The sequence below is a fragment of the Arachis ipaensis genome, chromosome B6 (assembly GCF_059453495.1).
Source record: "Arachis ipaensis isolate K30076 ecotype BB chromosome B6, ASM5945349v1, whole genome shotgun sequence".
Lineage (NCBI taxonomy): Eukaryota > Viridiplantae > Streptophyta > Magnoliopsida > Fabales > Fabaceae > Arachis > Arachis ipaensis.
This window is the reverse complement of record NC_142441.1, coordinates 71,338,440-71,351,465: the sequence shown is the minus strand read 5'-3', so window position 1 is coordinate 71,351,465 and position 13,026 is coordinate 71,338,440.

The following is a 13,026-nucleotide window of genomic DNA, read 5'->3' as shown; positions in this document are numbered from 1 at the left end:
TGCCAAAGATGAGGCCATTACGGCTCGCCTTTAGGTGTCCTTCTCGAGATAGCGTCATTTAAAGAACCAGGGTCAGCACAACGTAAAAAAAAAAAGAAAACCGGGAAAAAAACTGTGAAAAAAAAACCGGTGGAGCTTGCCAATGATGAGGGCATTACGGCTCGCCTTTAGGTGTCCTCCTCGGGATAGCGTCATTTAAAGAACGAGGGTCAGCACAACGTAAAAAAAAACAAAAAAAAAAAAAACCGGAGGAGCCTGCCGAAGATGAGGCCATTACGGCTCTCCTTTAGGTGTCCTCCTCAAAATAGCGTCATTTAAAGAACGAGGTTCAGCACAACGTGAAAAAAAAAGGAAAAAAAACTGTGAAAAAAACCGGAGGAGCTTGCCAAAGATGAGGCCATTACGGCTCGCCTTTAGGTGTCCTCCTCGGGATAGCGTCATTTAAAGAACGAGGGTCAGCACAACGTAAAAAAAAAAACCGGGGGAGCCTGCCGAAGATTAGGCCATTACGGCTCGCCTTTAGGTGTCCTCCTCGGGATAGCGTCAACTAAAGAACGAGGGTCAGCACAACATAAAAAAAAAAAAAGAAAAACAAAGGAGCCTGCCGAAGATGAGGCCATTACATCTCGCCTTTATGTGTCCTCCTAGGGATAGCACAACGGAAAAAAAAAACCGGAGGAACCTGCCGAAGATGTGGCAATTACGGCTCGCCTTTAGGTTTCCTCTTCGGGATAGCGTCATTTAAAGAACGAGGGTCAGTACAACGTAAAAAAAAAATAGAGAAAAAACCTAGAAAAAACTGTGAGAAAAAAATCGGAGGAGCTTGCCAAAGATGAGGCCATTACGGCTCCCCTTTAGGTGTCCTTCTCGGGATAGCGTCATTTAAAGAACCAGGGTCAGCACAACGTAAAAAAAAAAATGGGGAAAAAAATTGTGAAAAAAACCGGAGGAGCTTGCCAAAGATGAGACCATTACGGCTCGCCTTTAGGTGTCCTCCTCGGGATAGCGTCATTTAAAGAACGAGGGTCAGCACAACGTAAAAAAAAAAAAGAAAACTGGGAAAAAAACTGTGAAAAAAAAAACCGGTGGAGCTTGCCAAATATGAGGGCATTACGGCTCGCCTTTAGGTGTCCTCCTCGGGATAGCGTCATTTAAAGAACGAGGGTCAGCACAACGTAAAAAAAAAAACAAAAAAAAAAAAACCGGAGGAGCCTGCCGAAGATGAGGCCATTACGGCTCGCCTTTAGGTGTCCTCCTCAAAATAGTGTCATTTAAAGAACGAGGTTCAGCACAACGTAAAAAAAAAAAGGAAAAAAAACTGTGAAAAAACCGGAGGAGCTTGCCAAAGATGAGGCCATTACGGCTCGCCTTTAGGTGTCCTCCTCGGGATAGCGTCATTTAAAGAACGAGGGACAGCCTAACGTAAAAAAAAAATCGGGGGAGCCTACCGAAGATGAGGCCATTACGGCTCGCCTTTAGGTGTTCTCCTCGGGATAGCGTCAACTAAAGAACGAGGGTCAGCACAACGTAAAAAAAAAAAAGAAAAACAGAGGAGCCTGCCGAAGATGAGGCCATTACATCTCGCCTTTATGTGTCCTCCTCGGGATAGCACAACGAAAAAAAAAAACCGGAGGATCCTGCCGAAGATGAGGCAATTACGGCTCGCCTTTAGGTTTCCACCTCGGGATAGCGTCATTTAAAGAACGAGGGTCAGTACAACGTAAAAAAAAAAACAGAGAAAAAACCTAGAAAAAACTGTGAGAAAAAAATCGGAGGAGCTTGCCAAAGATGAGGCCATTACGGCTCGCCTTTAGGTGTCCTTCTCGGGATAGCGTCATTTAAAGAACCAGGGTCAGCACAACGTAAAAAAAAAAACGGGGAAAAAAATTGTGAAAAAAACCGGAGGAGCTTGCCAAAGATGAGACCATTACGGCTCGCCTTTAGGTGTCCTCCTCGGGATAGCGTCATTTAAAGAACGAGGGTCAGCACAACGTAAAAAAAAAAGAAAACCGGGAAAAAAACTGTGAAAAAAAAAAACCGGTGGAGCTTGCCAAAGATGAGGGCATTACGGCTCGCCTTTAGGTGTCCTCCTCGGGATAGCGTCATTTAAAGAACGAGGGTCAGCACAACGAAAAAAAAAACAAAAAAAAAAAACCGGAGGAGCCTGCCGAAGATGAGGCCATTACGGCTCGCCTTTAGGTGTCCTCCTAAAGATAGCGTCATTTAAAGAACGAGGTTCAGCACAACGTAAAAAAAAAGGAAAAAAAACTGTGAAAAAAACCGAAGGAGCTTGCCAAAGATGAGGCCATTACGGCTCGCCTTTAGGTGTCCTCCTCGAGATAGCGTCATTTAAAGAACGAGGGTCAGCACAACGTTAAAAAAAAAATCGGAGGAGCCTGCCGAAGATGAGGCCATTACGGCTCGCCTTTAGGTTTCCTCCTCGGGATAGCGTCAATTAAAGAACGAGGGTCAGCACAACTTAAAAAAAACAAAAAACAGAGGAGCCTGCCAAAAATGAGGCCGTTACGGCTCGCCTTCAGGTGTCCTCCTCGGGATAGCACAACGAAAAAAAAAATCTGACGAACCTGCTAAAGATGAGGCAATTACGGCTCGCCTTTAGGTGTCGTCCTCAGGAAAGCGTCATTTAAAGAACGAGAGTCAGTACAGCGTAAAAAAAAAAAAATAAAACCGAGAAAAAACCTAGAAAAAACTGAGAAAAAAATCGGAGGATCTTGCCAAAGATGAGGCCATTACGGCTCGCCTTTAGGTGTCCTCCTCGGGATAGTGTCATTTAAAGAACCAGGGTCAGCACAACGGGAAAAAAAACAGAAAAAAAACTGTAAAAAAAACCGGAGGAGCTTGCCAAAGATGAGGCCATTACGGCTCGCCTTTAGGTGTCCTCCTCGGGATAGCGTCATTTAAAGAACGAGGGTCAGCACAACGAAAAAAAAAAACCGGAGGAGCCTGCCGAAGATGAGGCCATTACGGCTCGACTTTAGGTGTCCTCCTCAGGATAGCGTCAATTAAAGAACGAGGCTAAGCACAACGTAAAAAAAAAAAAACAAAGGAGCCTGCCGTAGATGAGGCCATTATGGCTCGCCTTTAGGTGTCCTCCTCGGGATAGCACAACAAAAAAAAAATCGGAGGAACCTGCCAAAGATGAGGCAATTACAGCTCGCCTTTAGGTGTCCTCCTCGGGATAACGTCATTTAAAGAACGAGGGTCAGTACAACGTAAAAAAAAAACCGAGAAAAAACCTAGAAAAAACTGTGAGAAAAAAATCGGAGGAGCTTGCCAAAGATGAGGCCATTACGGCTCGCCTTTAGGTGTCCTCCTCGGGATAGCGTCATTTAAAGGACCAGGGTCATCACAACGTAAAGAAATAAATAAATAAATAAAAAAGGGAAAAACCGGAAAAAAACCGAGAAAAAATCGTGAAAAAAAACCGGAGGAGCTTGCCAAAGATGAGGCCATTACGGCTCGCCTTTAGGTGTCCTCCTCGGGATAGCGTCATTTAAAGAACGAGGGTCAGCACTACGTAAAAAAAAACAAAAAAAAAAACCGTAGGAGCCAGCCGAAGATGAGGCCATTACGGCTCGCCTTTAGGTGTCCTCCTCAGGATAGCGTCATTTAAAGAACAAGGTTCAGCACAACGTAAAAAAAAAGGGGAAAAAAACTGTGAAAAAAACCGGAGGAGCTTGCCAAAGATGAGGCTATTACGGCTCGCCTTTAGGTGTCCTCCTCGGGATAGCGTCATTTAAAGAACGAGGGTCAGCACAACGTAAAAAAAAACCGGGGGAGCCTCCCGAAGATGAGGCCATTACGGCTCGCCTTTATGTGTCCTCCTAGGGATAGCACAACGGAAAAAAAAAACCAGAGGAACCTGCCGAAGATGTGGCAATTACGGCTCGCCTTTAGGTTTCCTCCTCGGGATAGCGTCATTTAAAGAACGAGGGTCAGTACAACGTAAAAAAAAAATAGAGAAAAAACCTAGAAAAAACTGTGAGAAAAAAATCGGAGGAGCTTGCCAAAGATGAGGCCATTACGGCTCCCCTTTAGGTGTCCTTCTCGGGATAGCGTCATTTAAAGAACCAGGGTCAGCACAACGTAAAAAAAAAAACGGGGAAAAAAATTGTGAAAAAAACCGGAGGAGCTTGCCAAAGATGAGACCATTACGGCTCGCCTTTAGGTGTCCTCCTCGGGATAGCGTCATTTAAAGAACGAGGGTCAGCACAACGTAAAAAAAAAAAAGAAAACTGGGAAAAAAACTGTGAAAAAGAAAAAACCGGTGGAGCTTGCCAAAGATGAGGGCATTACGGCTCGCCTTTAGGTGTCCTCCTCGGGATAGCGTCATTTAAAGAACGAGGGTCAGCACAACGTAAAAAAAAAAACAAAAAAAAAAAAACCGGAGGAGCCTGCCGAAGATGAGGCCATTACGGCTCGCCTTTAGGTGTCCTCCTCAAAATAGCGTCATTTAAAGAACGAGGTTCAGCACAACGTAAAAAAAAAAGGAAAAAAAACTGTGAAAAAAACCGGAGGAGCTTGCCAAAGATGAGGCCATTACGGCTCGCCTTTAGGTGTCCTCCTCGGGATAGCGTCATTTAAAGAACGAGGGTCAGCACAACGTAAAAAAAAAACCGGGGGAGCCTGCCGAAGATGAGGCCATTACGGCTCGCCTTTAGGTGTCCTCCTCGGGATAGCGTCAACTAAAGAACGAGGGTCAGCACAACATAAAAAAAAAAAAGAAAAACAGAGGAGCCTGCCGAAGATGAGGCCATTACATCTCGCCTTTATGTGTCCTCCTAGGGATAGCACAACGGAAAAAAAAACCGGAGGAACCTGCCGAAGATGTGGCAATTACGGCTCGCCTTTAGGTTTCCTCTTCGGGATAGCGTCATTTAAAGAACGAGGGTCAGTACAACGTAAAAAAAAATAGAGAAAAAACCTAGAAAAAACTGTGAGAAAAAAATCGGAGGAGCTTGCCAAAGATGAGGCCATTACGGCTCCCCTTTAGGTGTCCTTCTCGGGATAGCGTCATTTAAAGAACCAGGGTCAGCACAACGTAAAAAAAAAAATGGGGAAAAAAATTGTGAAAAAAACCGGAGGAGCTTGCCAAAGATGAGACCATTACGGCTCGCCTTTAGGTGTCCTCCTCGGGATAGCGTCATTTAAAGAACGAGGGTCAGCACAACGTAAAAAAAAAAAAAGAAAACTGGGAAAAAAACTGTGAAAAAAAAAAACCGGTGGAGCTTGCCAAAGATGAGGGCATTACGGCTCGCCTTTAGGTGTCCTCCTCGGGATAGCGTCATTTAAAGAACGAGGGTCAGCACAACGTAAAAAAAAAACAAAAAAAAAAAACCGGAGGAGCCTGCCGAAGATGAGGCCATTACGGCTCGCCTTTAGGTGTCCTCCTCAAAATAGCGTCATTTAAAGAACGAGGTTCAGCACAACGTAAAAAAAAAAGGAAAAAAAACTGTGAAAAAACCGGAGGAGCTTGCCAAAGATGAGGCCATTACGGCTCGCCTTTAGGTGTCCTCCTCGGGATAGCGTCATTTAAAGAACGAGGGACAGCCTAACGTAAAAAAAAAATCGGGGGAGCCTACCGAAGATGAGGCCATTACGGCTCGCCTTTAGGTGTTCTCCTCGGGATAGCGTCAACTAAAGAACGAGGGTCAGCACAACGTAAAAAAAAAAAAGAAAAACAGAGGAGCCTGCCGAAGATGAGAACATTACATCTCGCCTTTATGTGTCCTCCTCGGGATAGCACAACGAAAAAAAAAAACCTGAGGATCCTGCCGAAGATGAGGCAATTACGGCTCGCCTTTAGGTTTCCACCTCGGGATAGCGTCATTTAAAGAACGAGGGTCAGTACAACGTAAAAAAAAAAACAGAGAAAAAACCTAGAAAAAACTGTGAGAAAAAAATCGGAGGAGCTTGCCAAAGATGAGGCCATTACGGCTCGCCTTTAGGTGTCCTTCTCGGGATAGCGTCATTTAAAGAACCAGGGTCAGCACAACGTAAAAAAAAAAAACGGGGAAAAAAATTGTGAAAAAAACCGGAGGAGCTTGCCAAAGATGAGACCATTACGGCTCGCCTTTAGGTGTCCTCCTCGGGATAGCGTCATTTAAAGAACGAGGGTCAGCACAACGTAAAAAAAAAAAGAAAACCGGGAAAAAAACTGTGAAAAAAAAAACCGGTGGAGCTTGCCAAAGATGAGGGCATTACGGCTCGCCTTTAGGTGTCCTCCTCGGGATAGCGTCATTTAAAGAACGAGGGTCAGCACAACGAAAAAAAAAACAAAAAAAAAAAACCGGAGGAGCCTGCCGAAGATGAGGCCATTACGGCTCGCCTTTAGGTGTCCTCCTCAAGATAGCGTCATTTAAAGAACGAGGTTCAGCACAACGTAAAAAAAAAAAGGAAAAAAAACTGTGAAAAAAACCGAAGGAGCTTGCCAAAGATGAGGCCATTACGGCTCGCCTTTAGGTGTCCTCCTCGAGATAGCGTCATTTAAAGAACGAGGGTCAGCACAATGTTAAAAAAAAAATCGGAGGAGCCTGCCGAAGATGAGGCCATTACGGCTAGCCTTTAGGTTTCCTCCTCGGGATAGCGTCAATTAAAGAACGAGGGTCAGCACAACTTAAAAAAAACAAAAAACAGAGGAGCCTGCCAAAAATGAGGCCGTTACGGCTCGCCTTCAGGTGTCCTCCTCGGGATAGCACAACGAAAAAAAAAATCTGACGAACCTGCTGAAGATGAGGCAATTACGGCTCGCCTTTAGGTGTCGTCCTCAGGAAAGCGTCATTTAAAGAACGAGAGTCAGTACAGCGTAAAAAAAAAAATAAAACCGAGAAAAAACCTAGAAAAAACTGAGAAAAAAATCGGAGGATCTTGCCAAAGATGAGGCCATTACGGCTCGCCTTTAGGTGTCCTCCTCGGGATAGTGTCATTTAAAGAACCAGGGTCAGCACAACGGGAAAAAAAACAGAAAAAAAACTGTAAAAAAAACCGGAGGAGCTTGCCAAAGATGAGGCCATTACGGCTCGCCTTTAGGTGTCCTCCTCGGGATAGCGTCATTTAAAGAACGAGGGTCAGCACAACGAAAAAAAAAAAACCGGAGGAGCCTGCCGAAGATGAGGCCATTACGGCTCGCCTTTAGGTGTCCTCCTCAGGATAGCGTCAATTAAAGAACGAGGCTAAGCACAACGTAAAAAAAAAAAAAACAAAGGAGCCTGCCGTAGATGAGGCCATTACGGCTCGCCTTTAGGTGTCCTCCTCGGGATAGCACAACAAAAAAAAAATCGGAGGAACCTGCCAAAGATGAGGCAATTACAGCTCGCCTTTAGGTGTCCTCCTCGGGATAACGTCATTTAAAGAACGAGGGTCAGTACAACGTAAAAAAAAAATCGAGAAAAAACCTAGAAAAAACTGTGAGAAAAAAATCGGAGGAGCTTGCCAAAGATGAGGCCATTACGGCTCGCCTTTAGGTGTCCTCCTCGGGATAGCGTCATTTAAAGAACCAGGGTCATCACAACGTAAAGAAATAAATAAATAAATAAAAAAGGGAAAAACCGGAAAAAAACCGAGAAAAAATCGTGAAAAAAAACCGGAGGAGCTTGCCAAAGATGAGGCCATTACGGCTCGCCTTTAGGTGTCCTCCTCGGGATAGCGTCACTTAAAGAACGAGGGTCAGCACTACGTAAAAAAAAACAAAAAAAAAACCGTAGGAGCCAGCCGAAGATGAGGCCATTACGGCTCGCCTTTAGGTGTCCTCCTCAGGATAGCGTCATTTAAAGAACAAGGTTCAGCACAACATAAAAAAAAAAGGGGAAAAAACTGTGAAAAAAACCGGAGGAGCTTGCCAAAGATGAGGCTATTACGGCTCACCTTTAGGTGTCCTCCTCGGGATAGCGTCATTTAAAGAACGAGCGTCAGCACAACGGAAAAAAAAAACCGGAGGAACCTGCCGAAGATGTGGCAATTACGGCTCGCCTTTAGGTTTCCTCCTCGGGATAGCGTCATTTAAAGAACGAGGGTCAGTACAACGTAAAAAAAAAATAGAGAAAAAACCTAGAAAAAACTGTGAGAAAAAAATCGGAGGAGCTTGCCAAAGATGAGGCCATTACGGCTCCCCTTTAGGTGTCCTTCTCGGGATAGCGTCATTTAAAGAACCAGGGTCAGCACAACGTAAAAAAAAAAACGGGGAAAAAAATTGTGAAAAAAACCGGAGGAGCTTGCCAAAGATGAGACCATTACGGCTCGCCTTTAGGTGTCCTCCTCGGGATAGCGTCATTTAAAGAACGAGGGTCAGCACAACGTAAAAAAAAAAAAGAAAACTGGGAAAAAAACTGTGAAAAAAAAAACCGGTGGAGCTTGCCAAAGATGAGGGCATTACGGCTCGCCTTTAGGTGTCCTCCTCGGGATAGCGTCATTTAAAGAACGAGGGTCAGCACAACGTAAAAAAAAAACAAAAAAAAAAAAACCGGAGGAGCCTGCCGAAGATGAGGCCATTACGGCTCGCCTTTAGGTGTCCTCCTCAAAATAGCGTTATTTAAAGAACGAGGTTCAGCACAACGTAAAAAAAAAAGGAAAAAAAACTGTGAAAAAAACCGGAGGAGCTTGCCAAAGATGAGGCCATTACGGCTCGCCTTTAGGTGTCCTCCTCGGGATAGCGTCATTTAAAGAACGAGGGACAGCCTAACGTAAAAAAAAAATCGGGGGAGCCTGCCGAAGATGAGGCCATTACGGCTCGCCTTTAGGTGTTCTCCTCGGGATAGCGTCAACTAAAGAACGAGGGTCAGCACAACGTAAAAAAAAAAAAGAAAAACCGGAGGAGCTTGCCAAAGATGAGGCCATTACGGCTCGCCTTTAGGTGTCCTCCTCGGGATAGCGTCATTTAAAGAACGAGGGTCAGCACAACGTAAAAAAAAAAATCGGAGGAGCCTGCCGAAGATGAGGCCATTACGGCTCGCCTTTAGGTGTCCTCCTCAGGATAGCGTCATTTAAAGAACGAGGGTCAGTACAACGTAAAAAAAAAACCGAGAAAAAACTGTGAGAAAAAAATCGGAGGAGCTTGCCAAAGATGAGGCCATTACGGCTCGCCTTTAGGTGTCCTCCTCGGGATAGCGTCATTTAAAGAACGAGGGTCAGCACAACGTAAAAAAAAAATCGGAGGAGCCTGCCGAAGATGAGGCCATTACGGCGCGCCTTTAGGTGTCCTCCTCAGGATAGCGTCATTTAAAGAACGAGGGTCAGTACAACGTAAAAAAAACCGAGAAACAACCTAGAAAAAACTATGAGAAAATAATCGGAGGAGCTTGCCAAAGATGAGGCCATTACGGCTCGCCTTTAGGTGTCCTCCTCGGGATAGCGTCTTTAAAAGAACCAGGTTCAGCACAAGGTAAAAAAAAAAAACGGGAAAAAAACTGTGAAAAAAACCGGAGGAGCTTGCCAAAGATGAGGCCATTACGGCTCGCCTTTAGGTGTCCTCCTCGGGATAGCGTCATTTAAAGAACGAGGGTCAGCACAACGTAAAAAAAAAAAAAAACCGGAGGAGCATGCCGAAGATGAGGCCATTACGGCTCGCCTTTAGGTGTCTTCCTCGGGATAGCACAACGAAAAAAAAAAAACCGGAGGAACCTGCCGAAGATGAGGCAATTACGGCTCGCCTTTAGGTTTCCTCCTCGGGATAGCATCATTTAAAGAACGAGGGTCAGTACAACGTAAAAAAAAATCGGAGGAGCCTGCCGAAGATGAGGCAATTACGGCTCGCCTTTAGGTGTCCTCCTCGGGATAGCGTCATTTAAAGAACCAGGGTTAGCACAACGGGAAAAAAAATGGAAAAAAAAAACTGTGAAAAAAATCGGAGGAACCTGCCGAAGATGAGGCAATTACGGCTCGCGTTTAGGTTTCCTCCTCGGGATAGCGTCATTTATAGAACGAGGGTCAGTACAACGTAAAAAAAAAACCGAGAAAAAACCTAGAAAAAACTGTGAGAAAAAAATCGGGGGAGCTTGCCAAAGATGAGGCCATTACGGCTCGCCTTTAGGTGTCCTCCTCGGGATAGCGTCATTTAAAGAACGAGGGTCAGCACAACGTAAAAAAAAAATCGGAGGAGCCTGCCGAAGATGAGGCCATTACGGCTCGCCTTTAGGTGTCCTCCTCAGGATAGCGTCATTTAAAGAACGAGGGTCAGTACAACGTAAAAAAAACCGAGAAAAAACCTAGAAAAAACTATGAGAAAAAAATCGGAGGAGCTTGCCAAAGATGAGGCCATTACGGCTCGCCTTTAGGTGTCCTCCTCGGGATAGCGTCTTTAAAAGAACCAGGTTCAGCACAAGGTAAAAAAAAAAAACAGGAAAAAAACTGTGAAAAAAACCGGAGGAGCTTGCCAAAGATGAGGCCATTACGGCTCTCCTTTAGGTGTCCTCCTCGGGATAGCGTCATTTAAAGAACGAGGGTCAGCACAACGTAAAAAAAAAAAAACCGGAGGAGCATGCCGAAGATGAGGCCATTACGGCTCGCCTTTAGGTGTCTTCCTCGGGATAGCACAACGAAAAAAAAAAACCGGAGGAACCTGCCGAAGATGAGGCAATTACGGCTCGCCTTTAGGTTTCCTCCTCGGGATAGCATCATTTAAAGAACGAGGGTCAGTACAACGTAAAAAAAAATCGGAGGAGCCTGCCGAAGATGAGGCAATTACGGCTCGCCTTTAGGTGTCCTCCTCGGGATAGCATCATTTAAAGAACCAGGGTCAGCACAACGGGAAAAAAAATGGAAAAAAAAACTGTGAAAAAAATCGGAGGAACCTGCCGAAAATGAGGCAATTACGGCTCGCGTTTAGGTTTCCTCCTCGGGATAGCGTCATTTATAGAACGAGCGTCAGTACAACGTAAAAAAAAACCGAGAAAAAACCTAGAAAAAACTGTGAGAAAAAAATCGGGGGAGCTTGCCAAAGATGAGGCCATTACGGCTCGCCTTTAGGTGTCCTCCTCGGGATAGCGTCATTTAAAGAACGAGGGTCAGCACAACGTAAAAAAAAAATCGGAGGAGCCTGCCGAAGATGAGGCCATTACGGCGCGCCTTTAGGTGTCCTCCTCAGGATAGCGTCATTTAAAGAACGAGGGTCAGTAGAACGTAAAAAAAAAACCGAGAAAAAACCTAGAAAAAACTGTGAGAAAAAAATCGGAGGAGCTTGCCAAAGATGAGGCCATTACGGCTCGCCTTTAGGTGTCCTCCTCGGGATAGCGTCATTTAAAGAACGAGGGTCAGCACAACATAAAAAAAAAATCGGAGGAGCCTGCCGAAGATGAGGCCATTACGGCGCGCCTTTAGGTGTCCTCCTCAGGATAGCGTCATTTAAAGAACGAGGGTCAGTACAACGTAAAAAAAACCGAGAAAAAACCTAGAAAAAACTATGAGAAAATAATAGGAGGAGCTTGCCAAAGATGAGGCCATTACGGCTCGCCTTTAGGTGTCCTCCTCGGGATAGCGTCTTTAAAAGAACCAGGTTCAGCACAAGGTAAAAAAAAAACGGGAAAAAAACTGTGAAAAAAACCGGAGGAGCTTGCCAAAGATGAGGCCATTACGGCTCGCCTTTTTAGGTGTCCTCCTCGGGATAGCGTCATTTAAAGAACGAGGGTCAGCACAACGTAAAAAAAAAAAAAAAAATCGGAGGAGCATGCCGAAGATGAGGCCATTACGGCTCGCCTTTAGGTGTCTTCCTTGGGATAGCACAACGAAAAAAAAAAACCGGAGGAACCTGCCGAAGATGAGGCAATTACGGCTCGCCTTTAGGTTTCCTCCTCAGGATAGCATCATTTAAAGAACGAGGGTCAGTACAACGTAAAAAAAAAATCGGAGGAGCCTGCCGAAGATGAGGCAATTATGGCTCGCCTTTAGGTGTCCTCCTCGGGATAGCGTCATTTAAAGAACCAGGGTCAGCACAACGGGAAAAAAATGGAAAAAAAAACTGTGAAAAAAATCGGAGGAACCTGCCGAAGATGAGGCAATTACGGCTCGCGTTTAGGTTTCCTCCTCGGGATAGCGTCATTTATAGAACGAGGGTCAGTACAACGTAAAAAAAAACCGAGAAAAAACCTAGAAAGAACTGTGAGAAAAAAATCGGGGGAGCTTGCCAAAGATGAGGCCATTACGGCTCGCCTTTAGGTGTCCTCCTCGGGATAGCGTCATTTAAAGAACGAGGGTCAGCACAACGTAAAAAAATAATCGGAGGAGCCTGCCGAAGATGAGGCCATTACGGCTCGCCTTTAGGTGTCCTCCTCAGGATAGCGTCATTTAAAGAACGAGGGTCAGTACAACGTAAAAAAAACCGAGAAAAAACCTAGAAAAAACTATGAGAAAAAAATCGGAGGAGCTTGCCAAAGATGAGGCCATTACGGCTCGCCTTTAGGTGTCCTCCTCGGGATAGCGTCTTTAAAAGAACCAGGTTCAGCACAAGGTAAAAAAAAAAAAACAGGAAAAAAACTGTGAAAAAAACCGGAGGAGCTTGCCAAAGATGAGGCCATTACGGCTTGCCTTTAGGTGTCCTCCTCGGGATAGCGTCATTTAAAGAACGAATGTCAAGCACAACGTAAAAAAAACAGAGGAGCCTGCCGAAGATGAGGCCGTTACGGCTAGCCTTTAGGTGTCCTCCTCGGGATAGCACAACAAAAAAAATTGCAGGAACCTGCCGAAGATGAGGCAATTACAGCTCGCCTTTAGGTGTCCTCCTCGGGATAACGTCATTTAAAGAACGAGGGTTAGTACAACGTAAAAAAAAAACCAAGAAAAAACCTAGAAAAAACTGTGAGAAAAAAATCGGAGGAGCTTGCCAAAGATGAGGCCATTACGGCTCGCCTTTAGGTGTCCTCCTCGGGATAGCGTCTTTTAAAGAACCAGGTTCAGCACAACGTAAAAAAAAAAAGGGAAAAAACTGTGAAAAAAATCGAAGGAGCTTGCCAAAGATGAGGCCATTACGGCTCGCCTTTAGGTGTCCTCCTCGGGATAGCGTCTTTTAAAGAACGAGGG